Raw genomic sequence first — 10,810 nt, forward strand, 5'->3', positions numbered from 1 at the left:
ACACTTCACATTCAAGTCACTATGTGGACCCCTTTCAGACAAGAGCAGGGTTTTTTAGATTACCTGCCTCTCCTCTGCCGTCTGCCCCTCCTAGCCTATCCCCTCTCTGGCTGCCGCTGATGAGGTCATCAAAACGCAGCAGGCAGCCGGCCAATCCCAATTCAGCCATTTTTTAAAATTTTTTATTAATAAATAATTTTTTTATCCCCTCTTTGCTGTCCCCCTCCCCCCCCAGAATGGGGAAGAGATAGGACCCCTTCCGTTAATGTACTGCCCTGGTGGTCCAGCGGGAGTGCAGGCGGCCCGCTGTGCCAGAGACCAGTCGGCGGTCTCCAGCGCTGGCGGGTGTCCCTGGCGTCCGGCTGGGGTCCTCTGTGTCACGATCTACAGCGACACAGCCACCAGCGTGGTGAGCAGTAGCGCTGAGCATCCTATAGGACACTCTGCGCTGCCAACTCAATGTAAAAGCTGCTTGGTGCAACCCGGGAATAGTAAATTCCCGGGTAGCACCATTCAGATATAAGCAGGGTAATTTCCCGGGACTTAAGTCCCGGGAAATTCCCTGGTCAATTAAAGGGTCAGCTACCCGGGAATGCGTTCCCCGGTAGGTACCTTTCAGATATATGCGGCAACCTGGGAATTTGGCTGAGGCAGGCCAAATTCCCGGGATTCTCGGTATGTCTGAAAAGGGGTATTAGTAACCAGCTGAATATGTTGTCCGACAGGGGTGTGATCCTACAGACCAGTAGGAAGTGGTGAGCTCTCTGTGTGGCCTCCTATTGGTCTGCGTGATCACACCCTCCTAGTGTGATCACACCCTCCATGCAGCACCAGCTATTGCTATATCCTCTAAAGATAGTGAGATGAGAAGATGTGTCTATGTTTATACTGCAGGGAGGCCGGACAACATCTACCATCTGCCCAATACAGGGCTGTCAGTTTAGTAGGGAAAAAAGACATCGTGCACATATTTTATGGACAGTAACATACGGCATTTCCCTCCAATAAGGAGGGTATGCTGAGAATTGTAGTTTCACAATAGGTAGCAAACCACTGAAGGCACAATCCAATAAGTTATTATAATATATCTCACTTACAGTTGCACGGACCGCCAGGCTTATGAGGTAGACCATTCTGTGTCTTACGGTCCTAAGAACCAGTGACTAGAAGAGTTTTTATAGATATCTGGAAACTGTGCTGAAATGCTGACAAATATGACTCTATACTCCCAGCTCACACTACCATGTGTGACTTTGCTTTTATCCATTAATATAAACTCGACTTAAGATTTTCTGCACCAGCCGCAGAGGTACTTGTAGAGCCTGGTGACAACATGTGTCTTTTCCTTCCTTACAGACAGTACTACTGCAGGACCCTGGCGAGGATCTTGATGACGTCCTGCGTTGCCGCAGGACCAGGGAGAGGACGTTTACATTTAATGAAGTGTTTGATCAAGCAGCTACCCAGGTGATTATAACCCTGAGCTATATACAAAGAATAATAAAAGTTAATAACATATATAATACAGTACTCAGGGACATCTTATGAGAGGAGGGTTCCTGTGTGCTGTCTCTGAACGGGCCCCCCTCCCCCCCCAAACCATTGTACGCGAGGTGTAGTCTCTGGTACTGTGCCAGGGCCTATTGTGCAGGCATACAGTATATTTCTGGGCAAATGGTGCCACAGGATAGATTTCTTTTGAGGCGGCGGCATGGTAAGTACATACAATGGGTGTATGGAGTGTGGTATGGGCCCCCTTGGATTCAGGTGCTTATGTGCATCACACACCCTACACATACCTTATACATATGATTGCGCTGCTCATACTGCATCTTGTAAAGGGAGTAAAATAGTGCATGAGAACAATTTATCATCATATGTGACTATAACATCAGCCAGTAATGCTTGTACAGCTATCATTTCTCATTCAGTATAGAGCATATGTTTACATTTTTTTCATGATTGCTTATGTAGCATCAATAAATGTGTCTCATTTCAGGAACATGTCTATCAGTCCACAATGAAGAACCTAGTGGATGGTATCATTTCGGGGTACAATGCTGGTATATTTGCGTACGGCCCAACAGGTAATATTATTGTTATTAATACATAAGTCTAATTGTTTATATTGTATTTGTAAATGTACTGATCTGGTGAAATGAGTGCTGGTAAAACATGTGGACCATACGTATTATTAGTAATTGTGAGCTAGTAGTTTCCTTATGGGCTGTGCAATTATCCCGGTGGTTCCAGAACGTGAGGCGTTAGGTACATGGCACAATCAGGGTCTGAGCACTGAATCCTCAGTCTAGTGATGACAGATACAAGATAATAGATTAATATTTACTTTGAAATAAGAGCACAAGTCAGTTCTTAAGGATAACTCTTCTATTGGAGGCATGGTAATAGCATGAGAATGGTGACAAGTGTGGTAGTTAGAAGGGAAATCTAATTTACCAAAATATTGTTATAGATTTGGTCTATAGTCAAACAATATATTACACTATAGCAGTACTGGTAAAATTGTATTGGATCACATAACTATGTTACAATGTTGTTTTGTGTTGAATAAAAAACTCCTAAATATGTATATATATCAGATTTTTATATAGTATCTCAAATAATGTTTCCATTTTTATGGTTACATTGTCAGCTTGTGATAGGCTGTGGTTACCACTGCATCTAACTCTCACTGACCAGGGAATAGGTGCACCCATCACCAAATGTGGAGGCTGGTGGCAGCATTTTATGGACAGAACAAATATACAATAGTGTACAGTCTATCCATTCACTAACAAGCGGTGACATCCCTGAGAGTGTGACCTGATGAGCAGCGTCCTGATGAATATTGGCTTAGTCACATGATGTCTGTCACTGTTCATTACTGACATAACACATTGTATAATTACATATCTGCCATTCTTTCCTATAATGTCAGTAAATGTACCCATAAAACCTTTATATTTATTACAGGCACCGGGAAGACGTTTACCATGATGGGCAATGGTCATGAGCCTGGAGTGACATTTTGCACTCTGAAAGATCTATATAAGACCATCGAGGAGCAGAGAAGGCAGAATAAATTCTCAGTGTCATTGTCCTATGCTGAGGTAAGTATGTGAGGAATATATGCTTGGTTTATATTCTATGGGCCTGATTCAGAGCCGGATGCTCCGACCAGAGCGCTCGCTCTGAATCAGGGCCCTCCTCCATTAAAATGGAGCGTCCTCCTGGATGCTCGTATAGCTGTGGGTCACCACCCACAGCATATACGAGTGTCCAAAAAGATGGTCGCGATGGTCTTGACCATCGCGACCATCGGACTTGCGACGGAGACCCTGCGGTAGGGTCTCCCTGCCACAAGCCCTAGAGTGATTTTGGCTCTATCAGAGCCAAAATCACTCCCACTGACATCACTAGTGATGTTAGTGGGGCCGGCTTCAGACGGGCGTGCTGTTGATTGACAGCACGCCCACCAAAGGGGCGTGCTGTCAATCAACATCGACAGCACGCCCCCTTTGGTGCGAGACCCGGAGCGACAGCTTGGCTGTCGCAGTCCGGGTCTCGCGCATGCGCACGACGGAGCTCCCTATGTGTCTTATTTAGAGATGGATGGAACTCTGGGTTTTTTTTGCCTAAGATCTGCATTTACATACTGGACATACACGGACAGCAGCGAGCATGCATAGGCCAAGTAAATGACAGCACAATTAGACATGCTGCATAGGCAGATTTTGGAATATGTGTCTATTGCCATTGCTGGAGGCCCGGATGCAACTACACAGTGATGATGAGAACTGTTAGCAGCGCTATCCTCTGATTTGCTGATTGTGTATCTACCCCATCAGCTGATAGTAGTAGATTCATTAGAATCCCAGCTATGTTATATTTGGTCACGGCAATATATTCACATTACTTGATACCACTAGGACTACTGCAGGACACAATCATCTCATTTGAGTTTTGAATGATGTATTATTATTATTATTATTATTATTATTATTATTATTATTATTATTATTATCCTTTATTTATATGGAGCCACAAGGGTTTCGCAGCACCTAACAAAGTACATAAACAATTGAGCAGACAAGAAAACAGTGACTTACAGTACAAGACAATGCAGGACAAATACATTGTATATAAATATTGCTGCAACAGCGGTCATAACACTGAAATAAGTAGAACGGTGGCAGAAGTCAAGAGTTAGGTGCTGTAAATAATAGTTTTTGGCCCAACAAATGCATTGAAATAAGCTTTTTTACAGTATGTGTCCTCCTTATGTTCATTCTGCGCACATATGCGGCCACCTGTAAATGATCCCCTGCATATAATAACATGTAATTGGGCATAACTAGCAATTACCAGGCCCGTAACAAAGTTTGAGGGGGGCAACTGAGACCCCCCTACTCTGCTTTTTTTAAAATGCATGGGGATTGGTGCAGATCTCAAAGCTAAGATGGGCCCCTGCCATGTATGTACTTTCCCCGATAAACCTTTCTTCATGATATGCAGCATCTGGAGAACCACAAGTTACACAAGCCCTTTCCAGAGAGTAAATGTGGATTACGCACTTGTGCTTGTATTGCAGAGAGTGATTATTCCTTCATTACATTTGCAGGTCTACAATGAAACCCATTCGGGATCTGCTAAGACCGTCCTCTGGATGTTTGAACCTTAGAGAGAATCCCCACGGCAACACCAGGATAGAAGGGATCGCTGAGTTCTTCCCCAGCAGTCCTGAAGAGGTGACTATCATTAGTCTGTGCTACCCTTATGCAGCGTTTCGTGCTTCACCACTAGTCATCCCTGTCTATATTATTATTATTATTATTATTATTATTATGTTTTATTTATAAGGCACCACTAGGGTTCTGCAGTACTGCACAAAGGGGGATACAAATGACAATAAGTTATATAAGTACAGACTAATACAAACAAGTTTGCTGTCTGCAAAGAACCCATTAATGTGTGAATTAATAAACAGAGCCCATGACTATGTGATCGCTGGTGTAGTGACCCTGCTGTGGCTATAACACATCGGCAAGTGTTAACTTTATTAGTTGTGTTGCGTTTCCAAAAGAGTGTTGGTGCATCTATATAACTTTCTTTTTCAGGCCATAGCATTACTGATGAAAGGGAATAAGCGCCGCTCTAAGCAGCCACAGCGGCCAATAAGAACTCATCCCGCTCCCATGCTGTTGTACAAGTCACCGTAAAGCAGACGAGCAATGATGGAGTGTGCACGGGCCGGCTGTACATGGTAGACGCTGGCGGGATCAGAGCGAGCATGCCAGGTATCACTTGTATTTTACATTTCGTTATCATTTCTTTGTATTTCCCCTTGCAATGCCAAAGAGGTAAATATCGTAAGAGTTTGCTATCCTTCTGCAGTGTTCATGCTCACATACAGGGGATCCAATTTTTTGGCAGCTAAGTCTCCTGCCAGTATGATATTGAAGAAAACCAGAGCACCCAGAGAGAACCCACACAATCACAAAGAGGAACATACAAATGGGGTAGATGTATGAAGCCCAGAAACGGTATCAGCGCACGTTATGTGCGCTGATACCGCTTCTCCCTGATGTATGATCGGGGGTCTGGGCGGTAAATGACAGGGGCGCTATGCGCCCCTGTCATTATCTGCGCTGCTATCTATAAGATAGCAGCGCTGATAGCCTGGGCTATGTACGAACGGTCAGATCATCTGACCGTTCGGCCGGCTGTAGCTGTCGTTATCGACAGCTACAGCCTGGCGCTGCCCCTATCTCCACAGCAGGGACAGCGCTGTCTCTGCTGCTGCAGCTACCGGCTCCAGGGCTCCACGCGGGGATCTCGCGATACTTGCGAGATCCCGCGCATGCTCAGTGGAGCCGGCCGGGAAGAGACACAGCGCATCAGCACTAGGCTGATGCACTGCTGTCTCTAGCGGGTAGCGCCGGAGGGGGGAGTTAACGCTCCCCCTCTCCGGCCGATGAGATGTTTATACATCTCATCGGTAGTGCTTCCTGCTTCGCCTCGGTAAAGAGGCGAAGCGGGAAACGTTATAGCGGCACGTTAAGTGCCGCTATAATACATCTACCCCAATGTGTTTTACGGAATATCCGGAATATAGAAGGTTACTAAAGCTGCACTATGCTAAATGCTTTGGTTTTGCACCAGTGAGCACAAATAGTCCACTCAGAGCACGCCTGGGTGTGTGCCTACTATCCACTCTAAGGGAACGCCTCTGCAAACTAGAAAACAATCTCTAGATGTGCACTGTGCAAGGTTTTGTTCCAGTTCTGCTCTGTACAATGAGGAGCAGTGGTACACCAACACCATACATATTAAGCTAGGGTCATCTTTACTCTTCCCCTTCACCTTTATATTCTTCAGCTCCTCCACAATTGTTGCCACCTTGCTTGGTAAAGTTAAACCCTGATGGAAATCTAGGTGCACTCACACAGAGCCGTAATAGGGCATAATTGCACCCTATGCCACTCCCACCCCCTGAACGCACCATGTCATAATGTTGCATGTACTGTATGACATCAGTATATCATGCATGGGGGCTGTTGTTGACAGCTCCAATAAGTGCAGCACTGGCTGGGTGTCCTCAGGACGCCCGATGGGCTGCATATACTGTGCAAGGTGCCCATGTGGATTGTCCGCAGGACGCTCCTTGGGTGCCGCAGCAGCAATCCTGGCAGCAGGGTTCCAGGCACCCTGTTAGCCAGGAGCAAGGGCAATGGGGTGGCACTGGTGGCTCATAGCTAGTTATCACCCTGCTCGCACAAATGAAGGCACGTGTCGAGACCAAAGCTGCTCTTGCACTGTGCAACATAAATGACAATCCCATTATGTGTATAATTATCAGAGAGCTAAGTAGTCCTAGGATAGTCCTTGTCCTGTATTCTGAGGTGGCATGAATAGCAAGCTCTTTTCTTTGATTAAAGCTCTTATGAGCATTGTAATTTGTTTTTGCATCTTTTTGTAGCAAAGGACTTATTATAACAGAGCCTTTCATGTTTATAGCTCTTTTTGTTCGTGTTTGCAGTACTCCCTACGCGTGGTCTTTCTCCCTTTAGAGTGGTGATTCCCATTCTGTTACCGGCCACCACCCCCTTGGTTACATACATTTATTTCACTGACCCCCACCCACTGACACCATACTCATAACAAATTATATAACATTTGGATTAAAGTCATTTGTTTAATTAATAAGATAAACCAGTATCAATTAATGACACTAATACTGGAATTGCATTTTTTCTTTAGTAGCTTGGGTTCAATTATATGCAATAAGAAAAGCATTTTGGCCAATAGCCCTAACTAAAACAAAGGTGAATGGGATTCACTGTCTTGGGACACAATTGAAGTAAATTGTGTAAATAATTTTTATCATACAATAGTTTATGTGTTTGTACTACATCCACACTGTGGCCCTGATTCAGAGCCGGACGTTCTGACAGAGCGCTCGCTCTGAATCAGGGCCGTCCTTCTTCTACCCACAGCTATAGCGAGCGGCCAGGAAGATGGTCGCGATGGTCAAGACCATCGCGACCATCGGGCTTGCGACGAGACCCTTGTGGTAGGGTCGCGTTGCCGCAAGCCCTGGAGTGCTTTCGGCTCTATCAGAGCCGAAAGCTCTCCCACTGACATCACTTGTGATGTCAGTGGGGCCGGCCCCAGATGGTAGGCGTTCCCATGGGAATGCCTCCGTCTGAGCAGCCACGCCCCCAGCACGCCCACCAAAGGGGGCGTGCTGTCACTCACCATCGACGAGCGGGTCTGAATTAGGCCCTGTGACTGAAGTCAGATGTGTCTTCATTATCTTTTCTGCTTCTATATCAGACTAAGAACACTGGCCAAACCCTGAAAGAAAGTGGCTATATTAACCGCTCCCTTCTGGCCCTAAGGAACTGCATTATGGCGCTACGCAAGAGACCAGGCAGCCATATCAATTATCGGGACAGCAAATTGACCTGGCTGCTAAAGGTATGTTATTACTATGAGATTCCCTACACACATATATGACAATACAACTGTACCTGATGTCAGTGACAGTGATAAGAGAGAAGGGCCCCGTGTACAGTCTCCATGCTGGTCTCCCCCTTCTCTTACAGGCACATGCACTAATTATACTCTGGCACTGCGCTTACTCTACTGGGCATGTGCAGAACTTTGGAAAAATGGCACCCATGTCATTTTCCCGGTGACTATAGCAGGCTTGCCTACCCTCCCGATATGGCCGGGAGCCTCCTGATTTTCGGGTGCCACTCCCGGCTCCCCGGACAGGCAGGTAAGCCTCCCAGAAGCCTCCGACTCTCCCGTCCTCCCCCCTGAAAAGATTAGAAGCCCCCGCAGCGGGGGAGCCGGTGACGCGATTCGCGCTGAATCACGCCATCGCGGCCCCGCCCCCTGCTTCACACTGCTGAAAATAACGGCATTGTGAAGAGGGGTGGAGCCACGATGACGCGATCGTGCGGCTCCGCCACCGGCCCCACCCCCAATGTAACACCAACTGGCTGTCCCGCCCCCGGCTCCGCCCCCAATGACCGCCCCCGCCCCCCCCCGCTGTTAGCCGACAATCAGCTCCCTCCCGGAAGGCTGGAGCTGATTGTCAGCAAGTATGGACTACAGTGGTGATTACAGCAGCATTGACAGAGTGTTAAGTATAAGTAATGTGTGCAGGGTGTGCAGTGTAAGACCATTGGCCATGTACACCATATAGCCTGCACCCATCATAGATACACACAGGGGTGTATTTATGCACCAGCTGCACCGCTGGATGTTCCATCACTGATATGATAGACTGTGCAGGGATGGGGCCCGTACATGCCTGCAGTGCACCCTACATAACTGCAGCAGCAGCGCAGCTAACAGTTGCGGTTGGGATTGTCTGCGGGCCCCTAGAATCTCGGGGAGGGGACCCGGGAGGGGGAGTGAACATTGGCCCGCCTCCTCTATTAATACGCCCCTGAATACACCCATGGCTGATGTATAAGTAGCATCAGTCACTTCTTAAGGGGGGCATCCACTACACGATTTTAGCAGGCGATTGAACGATAACGACGTCGTTATCATTCAATCGTTTCAAAATCGTTGGTAAATCGTGCAGTGTTTTGTCATTAACGATCAACGATGCGCCCTCCCGCTGGTCGTTTGATCGTCTCGTCAGTCAACCGAACATGCAGGACAATTTCACTTGATCTATTAAAGATCGTTTGCAAATCGTTCAGAGTGAAAGATAAAATTTCAAGGGAAAAAATCAAGTGAAAATCGTTTAGAGATTGGACAGGGAGTAGATCGTTTAGTGGATGTGCCCCATTAGATATCTTTTTGGGATATAAGCATTTAGGAATATGAATGTGAGTTATCAAACAGGGCCATTAAGAGACTTTATGATGCCCTGGTACTAAAGGGGTGTGTGGTCTCGAGTATGGGGGTGTGGCCACAGCTCATTGTAAATGCTGAGGGCCTGTGTAAAGGGGATGTGGCCACAGCATCCACACAGGAACCCCAGTCATCAGGAATATTATTCCTAACACATTGTTCTGTTGTTTTATATCAGACAATGGCTGCAGTCAACCATGATATTAGTAATTAGTGCAATCATTTGTTTCTCACAAACATAGTATAAAACAATAGTAGTAGATCTTTAAACTGCTCATTACACTGTCTAAGGATTCCTCAGTGATCTCTCCTGTAACCAGAGCTTTATCTATCACAGGGAGCACTGAGTGGCAGGAGCAGAATGGTGATGATCACACACATCAGCCCTGCGGATGCTGCCTATGAAGACTCTCGCAGCACACTCACCTACGGGAGCAAGGCCAAGCACATCAAAACACTGGTGAGAAGCCCCCGAGGGGTAACTGCATATTAATCTATGTTACTGGGTATAACTGTGGTCGAACAAGGGATTTATTGTTAAATAAAACAAACATTATGAACATTCAAAATCTGTAAAAAATATATACTACAGGCTCAAATGTCTGTGATGACACGAAGGTTACCCATCCATAATATCCTGTCTCCCTGTTTTCTCTGAGTGTGCCAGTGCCCAGTAACTAACTCTCTGCTGTTTACCCTTCCTTCTGCAGGTGGAGAGGAACCGTGTGTGCGCCCCCCACAAAATCCCTGAGGCTACTAGAGAAGACAAAGTGCAGCTGAAAGACCCTTGTCCTCCAGGTATTTTTGTATCTTATAATGAAAAGATTAAGAGGTCGGCTTATCATAGTTGTGAACTGACAATCTGCATCAACACATCGCAGCAATACAGATTGTAGTGACACCACAAGTTACCATGCTGGGGTGGTTGGGAGGTATGTACATATGCTGGTCATTACAGTTACAGATTAGGCAAAGAAAGCAACTGACCCAGGAATGATAGGAACAAAGAGGGGTTTACACATCTAAAATATATTCCATTGACTAACTGAAGCAAAACATATACCAGACATAGTAGTAACTGTACTATTACTGTATTCTTTTCCACAGAGCCAGTCCATAAGGACAAAGCGCCCAGTTCCAGTAACAGTGGTCTTAAGAGAAGCTCTGAGTAAGTGCTTTGTGCAGATATATTGCATGAACAATAAGTAACAATATAATTTATGGATAGAAAATGAGTGTAATTTATAGATAAGAATGTGATGAAGTATTTTTTAGCTATTACTATATAAATGTTAATCATAATACACCATAATATCTAGCTATGGGTACATTATTATATTGTACTACCCATAGCTATTGTTACTTTCTCATGGAGTCCTTTAGGTGCAAATGTTTCCGTTTTCTCTTTTAGGGCTTTGCTGCCTAAATTGTC

This window comes from Taudactylus pleione, unplaced genomic scaffold (assembly GCF_031769625.1).
Source record: "Taudactylus pleione unplaced genomic scaffold, aTauple2 ptg000142l, whole genome shotgun sequence".
NCBI classification, from domain to species: domain Eukaryota; kingdom Metazoa; phylum Chordata; class Amphibia; order Anura; family Myobatrachidae; genus Taudactylus; species Taudactylus pleione.